At 33.3% G+C, this 20,505-nt stretch overlaps 1 protein-coding gene and 1 non-coding gene across 10 annotated transcripts in view; both read left to right on the forward strand.

Annotated features, from left to right (window-relative positions):
* The window catches only part of COP1 (COP1 E3 ubiquitin ligase), a 212,431-nt gene that overhangs the window by 184,550 nt on the left and 7,376 nt on the right, over positions 1-20,505 (forward strand). The window lies entirely within an intron of this gene.
* Positions 8,750-8,892, forward strand: LOC120360256 (small Cajal body-specific RNA 3). Its single transcript, XR_005576829.1, has one exon.

The raw sequence follows: 20,505 nt of genomic DNA on the forward strand, positions 1-20,505 counted from the left end.
AGATACAATAATTCTTATGTTATTTTTTTAATTGCTAAGAAGACTCAAAAAAGTCCTCGTGGAACTTACTGATAGTGTTACCACCTGATAAAGAGGAAGTAAAATGTCTTATTTTATTACGGACTGTCTAAATATCTTTGTCAGATTCGAAATATGTAACTGAATGTATATAATTTTTTTGTAGCAGCCAAGAATAATTTAAGTTACACAGCTAGTACTGATATGCCCTTTTCAGTTTTTGCTAACCAACCAAATCTGTATTCACATGATCATCCTTAATATTTGTACTAATAGAAGACTACAGTGGTGCAGATTGAACCAAAATGTTGACTAGTAAGAATGAATAAATGAGGCCTAGCACAGCGACTCATGCCTATAATTCTAGCACTTCGGGAAATTGAGGTGGGAGCATCACTTGAGCCCACTAGTTTGAGAGCAGTATGGCCAACGTGGTGAGACCCTGTCTCTATTAAAAATACAAAAATTCGGCAGGCATGGTGGCATACACCTGTAATTCCAGCTACTTAAGAGGCTGACGCAGGAGAATCACTTGAACCCAGGATTGCACTACCACATTCCAGCCTGGGCAACAAAGCAAGACTTCGTCTCAAAAAAAAAAAAAAAAAAATGCATAATTGATAAAGAAACTTATAAGAGTATTTGCATTTTAAAATAGTTTTCTATTCTGCACAAAATAAAATAGTTATACCTTTCCCGGTTAATAAATTAGCCTTGCAACTTCAGAGTTCAGTAAGAATCCCTGTTTATTACTAGTTTTCTTATTTCTTCAGAGTTTTTTGTTTTGTTAAAAATTTAGATCTTCTAATTCTACATCTTTTATATTTTACTGGATTTTTAAGATCTGACAACTGATTTTCCCATTACTAATAGCATAAAATGTCATTGATGGCAAAACAAATTATAAGATCCCTTATGGAGATCTCACTGGTCTTACTGGTAGGAAAAGCCCAATTATATAGACTTTACATTCTCCATCAGAGTATCTACTATGTTAAAACAGGTTCCCTGTCATCCTAGAATAGAGAAAAATATTTATTTTATCCAGTGCATGATTGTCCTTTATACATTAAATTCATGCTTTTACATACTTCTGTTTTCTGTTTATTTTGTCCTTCCAAATCATTATTTTAGAAATATAGAGAAAAGAGTTGGCCGGGTACAGTGGCTCACACCTGTAATCCCAGCACTTTGGGAGGTTGAGGTGGGTGGATCACTTGAGGCTAGGATTTTAAGACCAGCCTAATCAACATGGCAATGCCCTGCCCCTACCAAAAATATAAAAAGTAGACTGGCATATTGGCTCATGCTTGTAATCGTAGCTACTTAGGAGGCTGAGACATGAGAATCACTTGAACCCGGGAGGCAGAGGTTGCAATGAGCCAAGATCATGCCACTGCATTCTAGCCTGGGTGGCAGAATTGAAACTGTCTCAAAAAAAGAAAAGGGTCATTTTTCAAGGGTAATAATTTAGGGGTGGTTTGGGGATCTAGCTTTTGGTTTTTTGTTACTTTGTTTAAATGTCATATTAACTCCAAACTCACTCATCTAATATAACTAATGGTAATGGTAGTGGTGAAGGGTTTTTTGCAGGGAGGTGATATTAGTAAATTGTTTAAAGGCATATTTTTCCTATCAAATGAAAGCTATCAAAAGCCTAGGTAACTTACAAGTTTTTATATAGCCTATGTATTTTAGATGTAGAGATTTACATCAACCAAAGTTACTAAGAATGAAACTGTTGGCTCTGAATACATGTGAATAAATCCTTAGGAAAAGATTTCCTGCTTGCCCTTTAGGTGTCATGTTTTTTACTAAATGACAACTGTCAATTACTTTTTAAAAATAAGCACAAGATTTTGGTTCTTTGCATGAATTGCATTTGAATTATGCAGTTTTGGAGGGTTTTCTTTGTGGTTTTTTTTTTTTAGAGAGCGTCTTGCTCTGTCACCCAGGCCATAGTGTAGTGGAGTCATGGTTCGCTGCAGCCTTGACCACCCAGGCTCAGATGATCCTCCCATCACAACCTCTTAAGTAGCTTGAACCATAGGCGTGTGCCACCACACCCAGTAGATTTTTTTTTTTTTCTTTTTTTTGTAAAGATGAGTCTTGCCATGCTGCCTAAGCTGTTCTCAAACTTCTGGACTCTCAAACTCCCACCTTGGCCTCCCACAGTGCTGAGATTACAAGTGTGAGTTACCATACCTGGCTCAGTTTCTTCTTATTACAGTTAACTAAATTATATAAGTTGAATATCAGAGGAGTCAAATCAGAATAACCACAAACTTTCTTCTCAAATAAATAAAGTAATGCCTGATGAAGCAGAAACATCTTTAGCATTTAGACCCTCTAACTGTAGTTACATCTTATTCAGGAGACCCAATGCCTTTTTTTTTTTTTAAATCCCTGCATCATCTATGCTTCAGAATATTGCATTTCCCCCCATTAATAGAGAACTTTTAGAAAATAAATAATGGAGAAATATGACCTATAATTCTACCTCCTGAACAGAATTATAGTGAATGTTGATGTGACAGAACAAGACTCCATCTCTTAAATAGATAAATAAATAATAAATTTAAAAGAATGTGAAATAAAATTTGTATGTCATATAGGTAAAAAGTAACAATATGTTGAGCTATTTAATTATACATTTGCTATTTTTGTTTTTTTATTTGCTGTTTTTATTAATGAAGAATTCCTGTAGTATACACCATCATATTACTTATTACTCTGCATTACCACATGAGTTTTTTGGTATAATAATCTTGATAACAAGAGCCTTACATGGGAAACTTAGCAAGTCAGTTGTTAGGAAAATAGAGTGACTACATTTTGAGTAGGCAGTTACACACATGGGTATTTTTCAGTGAGATTATTTTTTCTGTTTTGTTTTAGTACATGAGATTCAGTTTTCATCCTTCTCAAAATAAATGAGAAAACAGTTTTACTGCACCGTTTGTTAATTAGATGTTTTTACCTCATTATGAAGGCTGTGTATAAAAACAAATTTCTTCATCATAAATCTTTTAAAAATTAGAAAGCATGTTTGTTATGTAGACTATAAGTTAATAACTGGCACTTTTTAATTGTTTTCTCCTTCCTATTCTGAAGTGGTTCAAATGTAGTATTTCGAATAGTAAGAGTTTTTCTCATTTATTTCTGTAAAATATACCTGAATTCTAACCTGAGACTTCCCAGATTTTTCCCATCAAAGACATCACCTGAATAAAATATTCCAACTGACATGGAATTCTAGGCAACAAGTTTTGTGTGTGTTTTTAATAGAGTACGTGACATATTTAATTGAATGAATGGATTCCAATTCGAATATGAGGTCCTAGGGGTAAGAGATTACTTTATTAAATTGACTTGCTAGTTCCCTCTCCCCATTCAATTACCATTTAAAAAGTGTATGTACTTTGGTTTGATGTGTTATTTAGAGTAACAATCTTACCTTATAAAATAACATGAGTCACTAGGATAAGTCTGTTCTGACATTTTTAAGGAAAATAGAAGTATTTATTTCTGTTCTTCCTCCTAAGTTTGCAAGTGTTTATGTATACCTATACGTACACATAACTTAAATTTTTGAAAACTATATGAATTCATTCATTGAAAGTAGTAGTCAGTGTCGCCAAAATACTTAATTTCTTAACACAATTTTATTTCCTTGTCCTCCTGCATTTCTTTCCTCTTTGAAAATGTTTTAGATATTTTGGAGGTTCACAGTTAGGCAGAAAGAGTGACAGATAACTGTTCTTCACTCTAGTTTCATTTGTTAAGAGTCCTTTTGAGAGAAAAATTAACATCAGCCGTGCAAGAGGAATTTTTAATGTTCATTAGTTCAGCATTTGAAATGAAATGTTAATGAAGAAAGAGCATGTAACAAACTTTTTGTTGTTTATACATTCCCTTGATTATTACCACCAATTTTCACTACTCCCAATAAAGCACATCCGGAAGAAATATATTTAAGATATACGAGCCCTGTAATTTTTAATTTCATCCAGTTTGTAATTTTTTATAACTTTCCTTGATATTTTGTTTGACCTTTGGGTTATTTATTTGGCACATAATAATTGTATATATTTATGGAGTACACAGGGCTATTGCAGTACGAGTAATGTATGGTGATCAGATCAGAACAATTAGCATATCCATATTTCTCATCTCAGAAAGAATAAATATTTATTATCTCTTTGTGTTGGAAACATTCAATATTCTCCTTCTAGCTATTTGAAACGGTATATTATTGTTAACTATAGTCATCCTACAGTACTATACAACACTAGAGCTTACTCCTCCTATCTAGCTAACATTTTGTATCTTTAAACAAATCTCCCCGTCCCCTAGCCTTTGCATTATTTGGAAGTATGTTGTTTAATTTCCAAATTTGAGGGTTCTTCAATTATCTGCATTTTAAGTTTAAGGCTGGTTTCATAGTCTCAAATATAGCCTAGCTTGGTAAACATTTCATGTGCACTTGACAATAGAGTGATTTTATTAGTTAGATTGTTCTATAAATGTCAGGTCAAGTTGGTTCAAGTGATTTGCAATTTTTCTATTTCTGCCTAATTTTCTGTCTGGTTGATATATCAACCAAAGTGGCGGTTTTGAAATTTTCAACCATTAATTGTTGAGTTAATTATTTCTCCTTACAAATGTCAGTGTTTTTTTTTTTTTTTTTTTTTGGTGTATGCTCTGTCGTTTGGTGTGCATACATTTATAATTGTTTTAGCTTCTTGATATGTATTGACTCTTTTATCATTATGAAATGTCCCTTTTTGTCTCTGATAATGTTTTTGATCATAAAGTCTGTTTTGTCTAACATTAACCTAGCCATTCCAGCTTTTTTATAGTTACTGTTTATGTGGTATATTGTCTTCCTACCTTTTTAAAATTTCAACCTGTTTATGTCTTTGAATATAAAGTTTGTGTCTTACAAGTGGAATAGAGTTGAATTTTTTTGTTTCTTCAGTCTGATGATTCCTGCCTTTTGATTGGGGTGTTTAGACCATTCCTATTTGATTTAAATGTCTTGTTTTGATTTATGGAGCCATTTTGCTGTTTCTTTTCTGAGTGCCCTTTTTATTTCTGCAGTGGTCTTTCATTACCTTGTGAGTTTGTAATGTCCCATGTAAATTTAATTTAATTTTGTTTTATTTCCTTAGTAGTTGCTCTAGGTATTACAATTCATCTTACTAATCACAATTTACATTGGATTAATACTAATGTATTATTTGGTAAAATATAGAAACTTTGGTTTAATAGCACTACCTTCAAAATTGCTGCCTATTTGTTGCTATTTTTGTCATAGATATGACATCTACTGAAAATCCTTAGTGTTTTTCTCCCTACTTATTCTGTCATAAGGGAGAGAGAGAAATATGGAGATTCTCAACTGTAATTGTGAGTTTTCGCTTTTTCCTTTGGAATGTATCCATTTTGCTTCATGTATTCAGTGCACTGTTGTACATATATTTCAGATTGTTATTCTTGAAGGAAAAAAAAACCTTTATTCTGAGGTAGTGTCTCCCTTTATTCTTGATGTTTCTTGTCCTGAAGTCTTATTTTCTCTGAAATTAATATAGCTTCCAGCTTTCTTTTGCTTAGCATTTGCATTGTATGTTTTTCTCCATGTTTTTAATTTTAATCTGTCTCTTTATTTGTAAAGTAGGTTACTTAGAGAGAACATATTGCCTTGCTCTGCCACTTAATGTATGTGTGATTATATTTGTATTAAAATATATCTTCATGCCTGCTCCATATTTTTTCATTTATTTTTTTTCTCGGTCTGCCTCTTTGCAGATTTCATAGGATGTTCTTTATGATTTGTGTCACCCAGATGGGTACCCTCCTAGTACCTTAATGTTTTCACCAACCTGGAGGCTCTGGAACCTCCATTTTTGACAAACTTTCCATGGGATTCGTGTATAATAAAGTACTATAAAATAGCAGTTTTTGAGCTCTTTTCTGCTTGTATATTTGCTTAAGAATTTTCTAAATTAATAAATTTTGCATGATTGGTTAAATTTTCAAGGATCCAAGTGACCAAAATAAGAACTTACTTTAAGACTCAAAATATAACAAATGAGGTTAATTTAAATCAAGCATTGAGTTTTTTGAGAATATGTTCTGTACAATAAAAAAATAGTTATTACAAAATACACTTCCAGCTTTGACATATTAACATCCTAATTCCCTTCTGACTTTAAAAGTCTAAGTTATTTAAGTCTAAAACCTCAGAATCATTATTATTGTATCTCTTTATATTCTGTCTAATTATTCATCAAATAGCAGTTCTTTCTTTGAAGTATCTTCTGTATTTATCTTTGTTTTCGTTCCTGCTTTTCATCTCCTCATTCCTGTTCCTTATCTGCCCCTTCTCTTGATTTGCTTCTAACAGCTTTATGTACCCTTCAGCCTTTATGCGCTACCAGTTGTTCATCTTTATACAGAGATACTGAGTCAAACATTGCTTGTTACCTTTAGTTGACCCAGGTCTTTCAGAGAAGTTTCAAATTCAGCATTTGCATGTATTTCTATCTGGTATATTTTGGCCAACACTAAAAATAAGGGGAAATTTTGATAAATGTATTACCTGAACTTGTTAGTTATTTAATCTATTTCACTTCCTATAGCTTTATCTAATTTTAAAATTAAAAGTATAGAATAATCACAGATGTGTTTTTAAATGTTATTCCTATATCTACTTCTTAACCACTGTATTCCCTCATCTCATGTGTTTGTACTTAGACTATTATATCTAAACTATTACATTCAAGATTTTCAGTAATCTAGTATAATGCTATTCATCTAACTTTATTTCTTTTTTTCTAATACAGTTCACTTACTTCATTAAGAAAGTTTCTTCATTGTCCCATACTATTCCCATTCTGGCTTCTAAACTTGTGTTCATGTTGTTATTCATATATCTGTATTGCCTTGTCCTCTTATTTCTGCTTAAGTAAATTCTCATCATTTTTTAGCTCAGTCCTACTTTTGTTTCCTCTTTTAACCATTTTATCTCTTTGGTTTCTGGTTTCTCACAGCTGTTGATGAACCTATAGAATGTAGTCTACCAACTACCATTCAAATATTCATCTTGAATTGTTTGTTGTGCTTCGTTAGTGTTACCCCAGTTACATTTCTTGCTTCAACTTGGAGAACAAAAATATACAAACACCAGCAGCTATCAAGAGTAAGAGCTACTTAGTTCCCTGGGAAAGAGGAATTAAAGAGAGTTAGAATAAAATTTAAGTCTGCTTAACCTGGAGATCCTACCTTAATCAGTTTCAGAAGATCATAAGTATACTGACTAGAATATACTAGTATTATTACTACTAGTACACTGTGATACTGATAGTACTAATATAATACTAATAGTATTGACATAACTGCCCTTTATCTGTAAAGAAATTAAGATTACATGGTATTTTAATAAAAGTAGCTACTATTTATTTGGTGCATATAATATGTCAATTACTTTTTGGTTACATGCTGTAAGGGAGAAAAGATTCTCACCTCTTGCTTGATTCATGACTGAGACCTCTGTAAGTTTTACATGACATAGAAGTTTTACATGACACAGAAGTCTTCAGAAATGAAGACCCAAAGAATGGGTAAACTTGTGTATTTTTATGGTTGGGTTTGACGAAGAGATGAATAGTTATGGAGAAGTATGATTGGAGGACCAAAGGGGTATGATCTAATGGTAATAAACTGGAGGCAACTTAGCAAGGTCTGTTTGTTCAGCTTCTTTGTATCTCTGTCTCCAGAGGAAAGGGCATTCCTTTCCTCCAGGTAAGGATAGGTAAGGATGAGAGTCTTATGACCTGCTTCAGAGGAAAGTCAGAGAATTCTTTTATGACCCGCTTCAGAGGAAACATGGGAGAAATTCTTCCTGCTTCTGTTGTTTTTTCAAATACCAAGGTGCATATTTGGAGGTAGTGTGTTCTGATCCCTAACAATGCTTTACTGTGTTTTCCTTGAATCTTCATAAAGATTCTCCCTAAGATTATCTGCTTTATATTTGAAGAAAGTGAGTCTCTAAAAGGATTAAGCAGAACCAAAATTCAGATCAGGTTTCCATGTCTTAAATGTATTGTTTTTTCCGTTACCCCCAAAATAGTACTGAATTCTAGAATCAGCTTTGTTAGAGTAGTCTGGAGGAAGTTTGCAAATAGCTCTCTTAAATATGAACAGTTAGTTCTACTGTGCTCAGAGGACCTCTTCTCTGTATTAATCTGCAATTTATTCATTTTTCCCCAGTCATACTTGTCATTGTAAGCACATTGTTCTCAAACTTTATTCAAAAGATCTTCCAGAGTCCAGAGATATTAACTATTAACATGTGCTGCAAGTTGAAAGTGTTTGGAGATAATATTTGAGTGCAGTGTGACAAGGATAATCAATCAGGTTGTTCAGGCCAGTTGGCAGACTTTGAAAAACATTGAGCATGAAAGGAATGATGAATGTATGTGTTCTTGTGTATCTAAATCCTTATTCTCTTGTGTATGTTCTTTACAACCTTTTCTTCCTAAGGATCACTTTGACTTTGTATGCGAAGTATACCTTCTTAATGGTTCTATTATCTGAATCCCAATTTTTTATTTACCTTATTTGAATGCACTAAAGTATATTTAAATGATTTTTAATTGATGCAGTTAGGTCATTGGAATATAAAAGACTGGTTAACAAAAGTCTTTCTAATAATGAAGCACACCAAAATGGAAGCTGCAGGAACCAACCATGTGGACAAATGAAACAATGCCTTTTGTCTGCAGATTGCAGCAATCCTACATAAACATATGGAGGTCTCTGTCTGGCTTAGGACAGCTGGCTAAGTCTGATCGTTCCCCTCCATACAACCTTTAAAACTGCCACTCTAAATATTGCATTCCTTGCCATTTTATTCAATATCTCTGCTGGTTATGGGTACTAGATTGTTTTTTAATTGGGTAACCAAGTAATGTTACCTCTTTATTCATCTGAACTGGTTTTTGGCGTATTTTACGAGTTTTGAAAATTGGTATTATTTGCTTATTTAAGGAACCTACAACCAGGAAGTAGAATGCATGTAGAAATATTATTCTTCTCTTGCTAGGTGCGGTGGCTCACACCTGGTAATCCCAGCACTTTGGAAGGCCAGCCTAGGCAGGTGGATCACTGAATGTCAGGAGTTCAAGACCAGTCTGGCCAACATGGTGAAACCCCATTTCTACTAAAAACACAAAAGTTAGCGAAGCGTGGTGCAGAGTACCCATAATCCCAGCTACTTGAGAGGCTGAGACAGGAGAATGACATGTACCTGGGAGGTGGAGATTGCAGTGAGCTGAGATCATGCCACTGCGTTCTAGGCTGGGTGACAGAGACTCCATCTCAAAAAAAAAGAACAAAGAAATATTATTCTTCTAAGGGGCCACATTGGCTTAGCTAATTCAGGGTTACCAGTAAAGGTCAATAGATATGAAGGAGCTAATCAGATAGCTTCCATGAAGTTTTTCTCATTAAGACAGTGATTTTTCCAAAATCCAGTTTTTCTAGTCTTTTAAGGCTGTAATCAAAGTTTAGAAGTAACCATTTGCAGAGGAAAGCTGGCTGCTAAGTTTACCTTCTTAGTACTGAATTTAAAATCTTGGTTTTTAATAGTTTTTGTTTTGCTGTTAGTTGTGGGGAGAGGTTATGCCCACCTACCTCCACCTGCCTTCTGCAGCTTAGCAGCCACAGCTGGATTTATTTATTATTATTATTTTTTTTTAATTTTTTTATTTTTTGAGATGGAGTTTCGCTCTTGTTACCCAGGCTGGAGTACAATGGCATGATCTTGGCTCACCGCAACCTCCGCCTCCTGGGTTCAAGCAATTCTCCTGCCTCAGCCTCCTGAGTAGCTGGGATTACAGGCACGTGCCACCATGCCCAGCTAATTTTTTGTATTTTTAGTAGAGACGGGGTCTCATCATGTTGACCACCGGGATGGTCTCGATCTCTTGACCTCGTGATCCACCCGCCTCAGCCTCCCAAAGTGCTGGGATTACAGGCTTGAGCCACCGCACCCGTCTATTTATTATTTTTAATTTTTTTAGATGGACTTTCACTCTGTCTCCCAGATTGGGGTACAGTGGCGTGATCTCAGCTCACTGCAACCTCCATCTCCTGGGTTCAAGCAGTTCTCCTGCCTCAGCCTCCTGCTGGAATTACAGGTGCCCACTACCAAGCCTGGCTAACTTTTGTATTTTCAGTAGAGACAGGGTTTCAATGGCACAGGGATTCATGCCTGTAATCTTAACAGTTTGGGAGGCCGAGGCAGGTGGATCACCTGAGGTCAGGAGTTCAAGACTAGACTGGGTTTATTTATAACTAGTTGTATGAGGATCCTTGTTTGTGGTGGTGAAATCCCATATTTCTTACCCTGAACAGTTTTTGTGTTAGACAGTTGTCAAATGAGTAGCCATACTTTTCTAGACCCTTTAGAAATTTACTGTTTTTTTTTTTGTTTTTTTTTTTTTTTTTTTTTCATTTTAATGAGCAATTTTAAGATTTTCTAAGCAAGGATACTAGTGGAGAAGAAAGAGGAGAATTTGGGATTAACTGATTTTGGAAGCATTCCCTTGTGATGAAGAAATTCCAGTTCCTCCTATCTTAAATTGGAATTTTGTGTATAGGGGGGTGGATTGGGAGGAGAGTGGGGATTTGGCCCTTCAATGCCCTGTATATTAACTGTGGAACACTGTTTACCACTTTGGTTCTGTGTCCAAGCCTTTTTTTCTGATGATATCACTTGAAATCATACTCAGAGAGAGAGATATAAAAGACCAAATTTTGCATATAACAAGGCTTTTAGGAACCTTAGTTTATGAGGTTTGGACTGTAATGTATATTTATAACGTATGAGAACTGGAGACTCTCTTGTACATAGTAAATGACCACCCAAGACACCTTTCTCCTTCCTTCCATTCTGCTATAGTAAATTCAAGATGGGGCCCAGGCATGTGATAAGCTAACGGGGTCAATATGATACAGATCAGCATTGGTATATTTCTCAGTCTTCACAAGTTGATTCCTGGCTTTGCTGTTTCTTAGTTATGCGTATGAATTTGGACAAGTTATGAAGTCTAATACTATTTTTCTTTGTAAATTGTGAATAAAAATAGTATCTTTCTCATTAGGTTGCTATGCAGATTAAGTGAAGTAATCCATATAAAATTCATAACTAAGTCACTGACCTATAGTGTTCAATAAATAATTATATGATAAGGATACAGGTTTTTAAGTGTGTGTGTGTGTGTGTGTGTGTGTGTGTGTGTGTGTAATAGTAAAAGGAGACACAGATCTGAAAATCTCAAATTCACGAAGTTCATTATTGTCTGTCTTGCAAACACAGTTCAGACAGCTAATTCACTCAACCCCCTTTGATTTTTTGTAGATTGCAGGAAAGACTAACCTAACATTTTAGTTTAAAGAGCAAGACCTTTTATTGATAGATTGTAGTTTTGTGTTCATTCTTTCTTAGACATTTTTACCAAGTCAGCTTTGAAAGACCACATACTGAAAGAGAGGTCAGGGACAAAAAGAAACTATTAGGCTTACCAATGGCATTTTAAAACCTTTGAAGATGATACTGGAACCTGTGTTTAAGTATCTTTGTATGGACTCTAACTTGGTGCCCAAATGCAGCATAGATTTATGTCTAGAATAAGTAGGTCACTGTATTCAATAGGAGGATTCTCCTGATGAATCAGATAAGTGAAATGTCTTTAACTCTGAGATCCAAAAACAAAAGAAATTTGATATTTTAAAAGATGCATTAGAAAGTGCTTTTAGTAAAAGAGTGATTCTGCATGTCCGGAAATCAACAATGGCCCAATAGGATAAAGTAACAAAATGTCAGTACTAGTGATGAAATTAGACTATTGAATAGTATCAGTATCACTTAGCAAGGCATTGAACAAAGAAAAATTTTAAGACTCTCTGTATCTTATATCTGTATTTCTTCTCAAGTGTAAGGGAAAGGGTGTTCATAAGGCAACTGTAGATCACTCATGAAAAGAAGGGCAAATTTATTTGAAATTGTTCTGTGGCTGCAGTATCTTGAGTGAAAATCAGATTTGACTATATACACAGTCCATGACCTCCTACATGAGAAGAGAAGCTATTTTAGTTTTCAGGATGCAATTGCACTACAAACAGTAACAGCCCACCCCAAAGAGAAAAAAAATGAAGCAAAAGCCCATTCTTTTATGTTTATCACCTTGGTATGAAAAAGAGCTTAAGGCAGGTATGGTCTTTTATTTTCAGTGACATGAAATCATCACTACAAATTAACCCTCTCTCTTCTGACAATGAGAAAAGATATTTGTGTTCATAAAGAGAATGCCTTTGTCCAAATAAGACCAGAGGATCTATGGAGAGAATATTAAGGAATTGACAGATACAGTACAGATTGTGAGTTGCTTTGTGTGAAGCCTAGTTACCTCAACTTTTTATTTTCTTCTTTATATTTATTTGAGGAAGGATATTAAATTCAGCCATGTTTCTCACTGTTCTGGTCCCTGTAGGGAGCTGTATTTGCAGATACTATAATTTACCATTTCCATTTAACCAAATGCTTCTTAAAGGACTTAAATGAACATAAAATTTAAACTTAGTGGGCACACTTTAAGAAGAAAATTCACTGCTTATAGGACTAATTGTTTAACACAGAACTGCTTAGAATTTCACTAGCCATCTCAGCTGCAGTTTTTGCTTTTAGAGGACAAATGTGAATAGTATTTCAGTGTACTTTGCATTTTCTGTGTCACTAATAGTATCTACCACTTGAAAGGGAAACTAAGCTTAAAAATCATACTCTAGGCTTTTTTCCCCACGGTAATCTACTCTGCCACTCTGTCTACCTGTATATATATAGCATTTATGTTTTGTCCACACGTTAATTTGATTTTAGGGATACAGATTATCTTATATAATTCTGGCCTATTTCCTCCTCAAAACCAGTTATGGCATGTCTATGAAAATAGAAAACCCTGTAAAATTGTTTTTTTTCTTTAAGAGAAGCCTACAGACCTCTCTTAGGTGATGAAAGAGGCTTAGAATTGAATATGAAATTTGGTTTCCCACTTAAAACAGAATGGAGTCTCAAGTTGGATATAAGGTTATTTGTTAAATCTGAAACAGAAAAAGAAAAAAAAAAAAAAAGATAAAGGGAGGGTATAATCACCAAATAGAAAACTTTTGACTCAGTACATTTTGAGAAAGCCCCAAAGATGTATTTGATCTATCACACAATTCAGGTTTACATTAATAATGATAATTTACCTAGAAAGACTTTACACCTGAAAATAGTCGACTTCCTAACAGGGAGATGAGAGACACTCACTCAATTTTCCCATACTCTTTTGTTCTGTTTGAATTTTTACCACATGTGTATATTAACTATTCAAGTTAACTTATAAATATTTTTTTTAATAAGAAAAAGGTATCTAGGTAGTCCTTGAGGAATCCATTATTTATTATCCTTATTTTTAATCCAACAGTCTTGCTAAACTCTCTTACGTTAATTATTCATTTCTACATTTCTTATATTTGTATGTACACACTGAAATCATCCACAAATAATTAAAGTTTAATGTCTGCTTTTTCAGTACTTACACCTTTATATCTTTTGTTCATTTGCCTTATTTTGATGGCCAGAACGTCTGCTGTACTGTTAAATAAAAGTAGTGGTGTCTGGCTACCTTGACTTATTCCTCACCAAAGGGAAAGCGTTTAAATATGTTATCAATAAGTATGTCTGCTATAAGAGTTTTGTAGATACCTACCCTTATAAGGAAGTTTCTTTCAGTTCTCAATGTGCTGAGAATTCTTACCATAAATGAATGCTAAAGTATATTATTGTTTTTTTTAAATACCTATTTAACATGATGTAATATTTTTCTTTCAAATATTGGTCTAGTAGTTAAATTGTTTTTACCTAATATTAAATCAACCTTACATTCACTGGAATAAGCCCAACTTGGTCAAGATTTATTTTCCTTATATATTGTTAAAATCAACTTGCTACTGTTTTGTTAGAATTTTTTCATCTGTCTTTAGAATAACATTGGCCTGTAATGTTTTCCTTTTTTGCATTGTCCATGTCAAGTTTTTATATCATGGATATGTTAGCTTCGTAAATCAAGTTAAGGAGTTCTTTCCTTCTTTGGTGTGGAAAAATTTGTATAATGTGTAATTACTTCTTTATTGACTATTTGGCTGAACTTGTAGATGAAGTCATGTAAGCCTGAGGTAGAAATATTTTTGACTGTTGATTTATGAATTCAATGCCTATAGGATGATTCATGCTTTGTTTATTAATTGGGTAACGTTTTATAGGAATTTTTCCGCTTGGCTTAAATATTGAAATTTATTAACATAAAATCTTTTCAGTTTCTTTTTTCTGTGAAATTATTCATTCTCATTCTGAGAGAAGTCATCAGTTTTGAAGAAAGAAATTTTAAATAAAGAATGGTTATATTCTGATTTTGTTTAATAGTTATCTCTTCTTGTTAATAAAAGAGGGAGAAATGTAAGATGGAGATGTTTATCATAGTAAATAGCAAGGCATATGTATAAAACAGTCTTTATATTTAACTGGGAGAGAGGAATGACAAAAATACTTACCTTTCTTTTTGATAATGCAGTGCTGTGTTCTGGGGGAAAAACAGCTTCATAGCCAAAATGGCTTTCCTCTTATACTGAATGATTATGGAGATCTTCTAAATATAGTAGTGGTAAGGGGTTTATGTATTATGTTGGGAAATCAGAAAATATTTAAATCATGAATAATGACTTTTAATTGTTAAAGACCAATATTGGATTTAAAGTTAACTTATAAAATACGTATTTGTTTTTGTGCATTTGTTCTCAGCTTTTTAAATCGATGTTATTATGGTATCATTTACATAAACATAAACTACATACATTTTAAAAGTATTCAGTGAATTTTGACAAATTTATACATCAGTATAATTACTACCTCAATTCATATGTAAAAACGTTTTCATCACCCAAAAAGTTTCCTTATGTCACTTTGTGATCAGTCCCCTCCCCTTTTCCACTACAGGCTACTAATAATCTGCCTTTTGTCACCATAAGTTAAGTTTAGCTTATTCAAGAATTTCATATAACAGGAATAATACAGTATGTAGTTTTTTGTGCCTGGCTCCTTTTTTTTAGCATGATATTTTGAAATGCTTATGTTATTGCCTGTATCTATAGTTTTTTTCTTATTAGTAGTCCGTTTTATAACTATGCAACAGGTTTTGTATCTGTTCACCAATTTTTAATATTGCACTTGTTTCCAGTTTTGAATTATTTTTAATAAAGGTGCTGTAAACATTGATAAACAAGTGTTTAGGTGAATATATACCATCGTTTCTTTTGGATAAATACCTAGGAGTGGAATTACAAGATCGTAGAGTAGGTGTCGGTTTAGCCTTATCAAACTGTCAAACCTTTTTCCAGAGTTGTTATATTACATTCATTTCTCACTTAACAATGGGGGTATGTTTTGAGAAATGCCATTAGGTGATTTTGTCATTGTGCAAACATCTTAGAGTGTATTTACCCAAACCTGGATGGTATAGCCTACTGCACTCCTTAGCTATGTGGTATATCCTGTTGTTCCTAGGCTACAAACTTGTACAGCATGTTACTACACTGAATAGTGTAGGTAATTGTAGCACAGTGGGATTTGTGTATCAAAACACAGAAAAGCTACAGTAAAAATACAATGTGCAAGGTAAAAAATGGTACACCTGCCTAGGTCATTACCGTGAATGGAGCTTGGAGGACTAGAAACTGCTCTGGGTGAGTCAGGGAGTGAGTGGTGAGTGAATGTGAGGGTCTGAACATTATTGTCCGTTACTGTAGATTTTAGCAACATGTACACTTAAGCTATACAAATTTATTTTAAATTTTTTCTTTCTTAAATAAGTTAGCAGCCGCTTACTATAACTTTTTACTTTGTAATTTTAATTTTTTTTATTTTTTGACTCATAATAACTTTTAGCTTAAAACACAAACACATTGTACAGCTCTACAGATTTTTCTTTATAAGCTTTCTTACATTTTTTATTTTTTTTTTACTTTTTAAACATTTTTTGTTAAGATCATTATCACTGTCTTCTACATCTTGTCCCATTGATATGTCTTCAGGGGCAATAACATACACAGAGCTATCATCTCCTATGGTAACGATACCTTCTTCTGGAATACCTCCTGAAGGACCTACCTGAGCCTGTTTTACAGTAACTTTTTTTTTGTTAATAAATAGGAGTACAGTCTAAAATAATGATTAAGAAGTATAGTACAATAAATTTATTGGCCCACCATCATATATGTGACCCATTGTTGACCAAAATGTCATTAGGAAGTGCATGAGTATATTTTGCACTCCTGCCAGCATCCTAAAATAATTCCGTTTGTTCCATATCTTTGCCAACACTTGATATTGCCACTTTAAGAATAAGCGATTTAGTTCTAGTAAGTGTGGATGGTATTTTAAATTTTTTGAAGTCCAATTCATTAGGTTTTTTTTCCTTTATAGTAAATGTTTTTTGCATCCTAAGAAGTATTTGCCAACCCAAAGATTTTTCTCTGGTGTGCTTTTTTTTTTTTTTCCTTGAAGTTTGTTTCAACTTTTACATTTATGTCTTTGATCTATTTAGAATTAATTTTTGGAATGGTGTGATAGAAGGATTCAAGTTCACTTTTTTCCATATATACAGTTGTTTTAGTATACATAACAGTTGTTTCACATACCTGCAGTTGTTTCAGCACCATTTGTTAAAATTTACTTTTTTTACTTGCCAAATTGTTTTGAAATTCAGTTGATTGTGGATGGTTCTGTTTCTGGAATTTATATTCTGTTCCTTTGATGTATATGTCTATCCTAATATCAAACTGTATTGATTTCTAATGCTTTATTAATAGTAGAGGTTCAAATCATGTCTTGTAAGTCTCCAGTTTTATTCTTTCTTTTTCAAAATAATTTTAGCTTGTTATAATGTCTTTGCTTTTTCATTTAAATATTTGAATCACTTTGCCAGTTTCTACTAGAAAAGTTTGTATGATTTTGATTGGTATTGCATTGAGCCTATAAATAACAAAAAGAATCAGCATTGTAATAATATTGAGTCTCTGGTCTGTGAACATGGTATAACTCTCAATTTATTTAGGTATTATGTAATATCTCTCAGAATTGTTTGGGAACTTTTAGTGTGTAGGCCATATTTATATATATGGTTTTTCTCTAAATGATTCATCCCTTTTATGGTACTATAAATGGTATTTTTTAAAATTCCATTTGCTTGTCATTTATGGAAGTAAACTGATTTTGATATAATTGACTTTGTGTCTGACAGTCCTGCTGAAGACAGTTTATTTGTTCTGCTAGCTTATTTTTAAGATACATTAGGATTTTCCACATAGGCCATCATCTCTTTCACATATAGACAATTTTTATTTTTCAGATCTATATACTTTTTCTTTTTCTTCACCATCACACTGGGTTGTACCTCTAATACAGTGTTGAATGGAAATGGTGAGAGCAAGCATATTTACTTTGTTCCTAATCTGAGAGAGAAAGGGTTCAACATTTCACCACTAAGTACGATGTTTGTTGGAAGTTTTTCATAGGTATTCCTTATCACCATGAGAAAGTTCCTTTCTGATCTTAGTTTGCTGAAGGGATGATGAATGCTGTCAACTGCATTTTCTGTGTTAATTGTGATTACATTATTTTTCTTTTTCTTTTTCTTTTTTGAGACAGGATTTCACTCCTGTCACTCAAGCAAGAGTACAGTGATGCAATGATGACTTATTACAGGTTCAGGTGATTCTCCCACCTCAGCCTCCTGGGTAGCTGGGACTACAGGTGCACGCCACCACACCTGGCTAGTTTTTTGTGTTTTTGGTAGACAGGGTTTCCCCATATTGCCCAGGCTGGTCTCACACTCCTGGACTCAAGCAATCCACTGGCCACAGCTTCCTGGAGTGCTATTACAGGCATGAGCCACCCCACCTGGCCTCTTCTGTTCCCTTTATATGGTAAATTATATATTTTTTTAATGTTGAAAACCAATCTGGATGAATTCCATTTAGACATGATGCATTATTCTTTTTGTATGTGACTGAGTTATCTTTACTTGTATTTTGTGAAGATTTTTTACATCTGTTTATAAAAGTAGTTGGTAGGTAATTTTATTCATTTTTATAATACCGTTTTCTGGTTTTGATTTACAAGCTGAGTTTGGAAATGTTCTTAGTCTTCAGTTTTAACAACTTTTTCTTTCTTCTGCTGTAATTGGGAATTTGCATCTTTCATAGAATTTGTCCATTTTATTACCTCTCCATTTTATTGACATACAGTTGTTCATGTTTATTTTCTGATTATTGTTTTAATATCTCTAGGATATTTAGTAATATTCCCTAATTTATTACTGATACTGTTAACTTGTATTTTCTCTTTTTGTTGAGGCTTATCAATTTTATTGATTATTTTCAATGAATTAGCTTTTCATTTTAATAATTTTTTTATCTTTGTCTAGTTTTATTTTGATTTCTTCTCTTTATGATTGCCATTCTTGTATTTATGTTATGTGTAACTTGCTCTTTTCCTAGCTTCTTAAGGTGCAAGTTGTTATATCATTAATATTAAATCTTTCTGCTTTATTCATGATAAGAATTGGAAGCTATAATGTTCTGGGCATTGTTTTAGATGCATTACACAAAGTTTGATGTGTTGCAATTTTATTATCTTTTAGTTTATAATGATTTCTTATCTCCATCCCTGGGTTATTTAAGAGTATACTTTTAAATTTGCAAATACTTGCGAATTTTTCAAGATTCCTTTTTGTTACTGTTTTCTACTTTAATTCTGTTTCATGTTTCTTTGTTTGAGACAGAGTCTCACTCTGTTGCCCAGGCTGGAGTGCAGTGGCACAATCTCAGCTTACTGCAACTTCCACCTCCTGTGTTCAAGTGATTCTCCTGCCTCAGCCTACCAAGTAGCTGGGATAACAGGTGCCTGTCACCACACCTGACTAGTTTTTTGTATTTTTAGTAAAAACAGGGTTTCACCATGTTGGCCAGGCTGGTCTCGAACTCCTGACCTCAGGTAATCCACCCACTTCAGCCTCCCAAAGTGCTGGGATTGCAGGCGTGAGCCATCACGTCTGGCTTTAGTTCTGTTTCTTCAGAAAACATACTTGCATGATTTTAGCCCTTGCAGTTTACTGTGTTCTGTTTTATGGTCTGACACATGATCTTTCTTGGGAACTAGTACACATGCATTGGAAAAGAATGTATATTCTACCATTTAAGTAAAATTTTTAGCAAATGTCAGTTAAGTTTGGTTTTGATGCTATTAGTTTAAGTCTTTTATATAATTATTGATTTTCTGTCTAGTCATTGAATTATTGAAAGAAGACTGTTAAAAGTTTCAAACATGAGTAATTTTATTATTCTATTTATTTCTATCAGTTTTGGCTTTGTTTTATATATATATATATATATATATATTTGTTTAGGATTTTTTTATTTTTACAAATTGACCCTTATTTAATTATGAAGTACCTGTCTTTATCTCTAATCAAATTTCTTGTCCTGAAGTCTGCTTTTTCTGACTTCTACATTTTAACTTGCTTATGATTAATGTTTGCATGGTGTATCTTATCTGTATTTTTATGTTTAAAGTGTTTTCTGCGTTTATTTTTTTAAGACAGTGGTCTCACTTTGTTGCCAAAACTGATCTCAAACCCATGGTCTCAAGCAGTCCTCCCACCTCAGCTTCCCAAAGTGCTGGAAATACAGACGTGAGCCACTGTGTCCAGCCTAAAGTGTATTTCTTGTGGATAACATAGAGTTGAATCTTGCTGTTTTATCCAGTCTTATAATCTCTGCCTTTTAATTATAATGTTTAGACCACTTATACTTAATTATCAATGCAGTCAGTTTTATGTCTGTCATGTTTTTCATCTTCTGTAAGTTCCTGTTCTTCATTTCCTTTCTTTTTTTGAATATTTTTGTAGTAGTTTATCTCCTTTAGCTTATGAGGTATACTGTTTCTTATATTTTTTAATGGTTTCTCTAAAGTTTATAGTATGTTTAACTTTTAACAGTCTATCTTTAGATCATATAATACCACTTTATAACAGAAGAATCTCATAACATACTTACATTTTCCTCTTTTATTATTTGTGTTTTTGCTGTCATGTATATTTATTGTTATAATCACCGTAAAGCATTGCTACTATTTTTCCTTAAAATAGAAAATTATCTTTTAAAGAAACTAGAAACAAGAAAGCAAATTATTTTTTATATTCATGTACCCATTCACCATTTCTCACAATACTCCTCCCTTTTTCATTTGTTTCTTTGTCTGTCTGTCTGTCTGTCTATTTATTTATTTATTGAGACAGAGTTTTGCTCTGTTTCCCAAGCTGG

This window comes from Saimiri boliviensis, chromosome 19 (assembly GCF_048565385.1).
Source record: "Saimiri boliviensis isolate mSaiBol1 chromosome 19, mSaiBol1.pri, whole genome shotgun sequence".
In the NCBI taxonomy this organism is placed as follows: domain Eukaryota; kingdom Metazoa; phylum Chordata; class Mammalia; order Primates; family Cebidae; genus Saimiri; species Saimiri boliviensis.